The 4305-nt window shown below is 34.4% G+C and overlaps 1 long non-coding RNA gene across 6 annotated transcripts in view; it reads right to left on the bottom strand.

Annotated features, from left to right (window-relative positions):
- Positions 1-881: 881 nt before the first annotated feature.
- LOC109371450 (uncharacterized) overlaps positions 882-4305 on the bottom strand; it is a 128954-nt gene continuing 125530 nt past the window's right edge. For 4 of the 6 annotated variants that reach the window (XR_002121877.1, XR_002121876.1, XR_002121878.1 and 1 more), the window contains one exon: positions 882-2269. This is a non-coding gene — a long non-coding RNA (uncharacterized LOC109371450). The remainder of the gene's footprint in view (positions 2270-4305) is intronic. The other 2 variants (XR_002121879.1, XR_002121875.1) reach the window with 2 other exon arrangements.

Here is a 4305-nt window from a genome sequence, read left to right as displayed (position 1 = left end):
TGATTTCTGTATGTTTACATAGGTTACATCAATATCGGGTTAACTAAACCTTTCACTTATTATTTCTAGAGTGTTTTGCAAACATTTTTTAACATGGAGAGTAAAAACCCAAGAGAAACAAAAGTAGTCCTATACAACTTTGTTTATCCAGATTTGTTTGATGTAAAATATACCAGTCTATAAAAAGCAGAAGGGCAGGGCCTGTGGACTGAAGAAATGGGGAGAGGCTGGTAAAAGGGTACAAACTTTCAGCAATAAGGTGAGTAAGGCCTGAGGATCCAAGGTAAAACATGGTGACTATAGTCAATAACACTGTACCAAATAATTGAAATTTATTAAGAGAGTAGAACTTAAATGTTCCCCTCCACACACACACACACACACACAAGATAAATATGTGAGGTGGTGGATATGTTAATTTACTAGATGGAAGGAACCCTTTCACAATGTATACGTGTGTCATATCATCATGATGTACACTTTAAATATCTTACCATTTCATTCTGTCAATTATACCTCACTAAAGCTTAAAAAAAAAACACTAGAAGGGAAACTTCATCTATAGCACTCTAGGACTTGATCAACTGCATGCTCTCAAATAATTACTTTATATGCAGAACCTGCTTCTAAAGCCTTATTTACTGTTACATTTTATTTTGGAACAAATAATCTGTAGTTTTTATGTACATTTAAAAACTTCCAGGTAGTTATTTAATTTATATAGGACTGCCCATGTTTGACTTTTAGAAATTAAGACCTTCGCAATGACTGGTTAGCTCAGTTGGTTAGAGCGTCATGCTGATAACACCAAGGTTGCCAGTTCGATCCCCACATGGGCTACTGCGAGCTGCATCCTCCTTAAAAGAGTCAACTATGCCATTGTAGCATGAAAGCAATGTGTAACTAATGACCATGGCTGTTCCCCAGTAAAGTTTAGGGAAAAAAAAAATTAAGACCTTCAGTTCCAAAAGACCATTGGAATATATGTGCACAAAGGAAAATAATAGTTGCCAAAATTCACTTTTAAGTGAATAGAATTTTTTTCAATCATGTCTTTTAACTTTTCAATCTGTGAAATGTAAAGACTTTGCTCTTTAATACAAAATCAGGGAGCTACAACACAAAAATAATTAAAAAGCCTATTGCTATAGGTTAATCACTTGAAATAGAAGCTATAAAATCTGAGTTAGTATCCCAGGTCTTCCATTTATCAGCCAGATCACAGTGTGAAAATAACGCAGCTTCTTCATTGGTAAAACGGGATTAATGACATTTGTTTATTTCATAACATTTTTCTAAGGATCAAATGAAATCATGAATCAAGAAGTGTTTTGTAAGCTATAGGGCATTAAACAAATTTAAGATTTTTAAGTAATTTTATCTAATTGAGAAATTATAATTTATGTAAGATATCATTCTTAACAGTGATTTTGACGATTAAGCACAGGTACCACTTTGGAACCATATATTTAACCAATGGGAAGTAGAGGATCGTGCTGGTCACCTCTTGGACAGGTTAACAACCTGAAAGAAAATGATCTACAGTTAGAGCCATGCCGTTTTAGGTGGACAGTGTGATCACCAGGACAATTCTTAATACAAAGGAAGTGGAAACATGAGTCTGAAGAGGGGAAATATCAAAGGTACTCTTTATCAAGAGTGAAACTTTGAAATCCATCTATTTAAGATTAATCACTATTCTTTCAGTTAAGCTGTTGTCATGTCTAACTTTCCCTGAGTAGAAAATAATCTACACTTCCAACTAAGTTATTCATGGTCCAATTTGTTCTCAGAATACTATAATAGGCTTTGTGAAGATAAGTTTTATAATAGGGATTTAACATAGTGAGAAGCCAAGACACAGAGGCCTTCAAACACAACAAATATATATACATATATAAACTGCTGTCCCCTCCCCCCTTCTTCCACTCTCCCTTGTCCCCCCTCCCCAAAGGACACTTAAAATCTAATTTTTACAAAGGATTCAGATGAAATGCCATCTCAACAACTTCATAGTACAATTGGTTTAGCTGCTGCAGTGTTGCTTTGGAGCCATTTTCAACAGTGCTGGGAAAAGGGGAAAACTTTGAGTAAAGTACCACTGGAAGAAGGAATGCTGAGAAGGGTTTTAAAAGTGAAACATTCAAAATCTTCCCTCTTGGCAGTTCAGTCTTGCTTGATGACCACATTTACATACCGAGTTCACAGGCTAGAACTCTCCCAGAGAACTCTACTTTCCTGGAGAAAATAAAACTTTCAGGGTGGCATCCTGAAAAAAATAAAGAAGGAAAAAGAAAGAGTCACTGATGATTTAAATACATTATTTGTATTTTCCAAATTAATTCAGAGACACTATTAGTTTACTCCCCTTTAGCTCTATACAAGATCTAACTTTCTATATTTATATTTTTTTAATCTCATTTGTAACCAAATCAGTGTATTAGCTATGCGTTTTACAAAGTAGCAAGGTACTTGGAGTGCTGCACAAGTTTATCTTCATTCCAGACTGCTTTTTTAAGGTTTCTTATTTCCCCCATTTTAAACATTTGAAGACACACACACAAATTATTCACAATACTAGAAACATCTACTGATGTATTTTAATAACCAGCTTCCCTTTTCTGTACATGTTGCATCCCTGCTGTACCTATTTTGTTGCAAGTCAGGCTATCTTATTTGCATGTATGTAACAAAGTATATAAAAGGATAAAGATGTGTGGTTTACTGAGTATTGATATTCAAAACAATTCTTTGATTAAGAAATCCTACAAATCACATAAGAATTCTGTAACAAATAAGCATTTAAAATTTTTTTCCACAAAGAAAATTCCCTTAAATTGTTTTTTAATGTGCTTTTAATGATTCCTAGCACTCACACCTCCTTGCTTGCTTTCCAAACTGTTTATACTGTCCCCAATAACACTCAGTGGAAAGCTGTCATTCCTGGCTAAATCCTTACTTAGGGTGGATGCTATGCCTCCGTGAGACAGGGTCAGGGGGTCAAAATCGATTTTGGAGGCCACCTGGAGAGTCCAGGCCATGCACTGACTCAAAAATTTTATATCTGAGCCGGAATAGTCCACCTCCCAGGGTCAGATCTGGCCTGACACTCCAACCGCAGGCTGGGGCATGCTAGACCGAGCTCAGGGAGAGGCCAGGGTTGTTGACCCTGCTAGCTGACCTCTTCAAACTTCAGGAGAATTTTTTTGGCAGTTACCACGGTGACTGGGTACTCTAAAAGCTTATCCTTCTTACTGAAAGGAGGAGAAAAAAATTAGGAAAAAAATATGTTAAAACCTACCTTGAAGAGATGCCTATCACAGTTAAAGTTAAAAAAAAAAACTTGAGAGAACTCTAAATTGTCTGTCTTTTCTATTCATTTTCATTGCTTTCCTAAAGAAATGGAATTTATAAGATGCCTCAAACAGCAAAATTTCACATTTGCAACAGATACTGCTTTTTTTTAAACCAATAGCTGACAACAATTTAAATAATCTGTTAAAATACTTTTTAAACAACGTAATTTACTTGGAAATTCTAATATCTCTCTGCTTTTCTTTGAGAATAATCAGCTTTGAAATAAGATCCATCATAAATGCTAATCTATTAGGAAAAAAATACTGTAACTAAATAATCATTTTTGCATGAAAAACACTTTTTTTTCTGAGAGAAAAATGTCCATTTTTGCGTGATTTGAAATAATAAAATTAGGAGAAAAGCAAGAGGCCATTATTATTATTATATATTTTGTCTTTAACCAAATGACTTAATAAAAAACATTCTAAAAATATTCCATATTTAATAATAACAAAAATGCTGGGGAGGGGGAGAAATACAGTGTGCCCTTTATTTTAGTATAATGCACATTAAAGCCAAAATAGCAATAGAATATTCTTCCATGTTAATACCAAACGCTGTCTTGTCCTAAAGTTCCACAACAATAGAAAGACTTATGAATTAAAATTTAATTCCTCGGGGGGTAAATCTATGCACATTATCAGCTTCTATTAGTTGATTTTTTGTGACAAATTGTAATACGAAATACTTTAAAATGGCTCCTATGTATGCCTTTAAATTAGATGAGAATTGCAATGTTTAGAAGTATAATATTCTTTAATCATAATAATACTTGCCTTTAAAAATACCTGTGAACTGTACAATGGCTTTTGGTAAAGTGAAATCATTGACTTTTAGTGTTGCTATTGCTCTGGCCCTCTAATTTTCTCATGGAAGTCTTGAAAGGACTTTCTCTAACATTTGGATGGTGTGTGTGTGTGTGTGTGTGTGTGTGTGTGTGTGTGTGTG

The sequence above is a fragment of the Hipposideros armiger genome, unplaced genomic scaffold (assembly GCF_001890085.2).
Source record: "Hipposideros armiger isolate ML-2016 unplaced genomic scaffold, ASM189008v1 scaffold_14, whole genome shotgun sequence".
Taxonomy (NCBI): Eukaryota; Metazoa; Chordata; class Mammalia; order Chiroptera; family Hipposideridae; genus Hipposideros; species Hipposideros armiger.
This window is presented reverse-complemented; position numbering and strand designations above follow the sequence as displayed.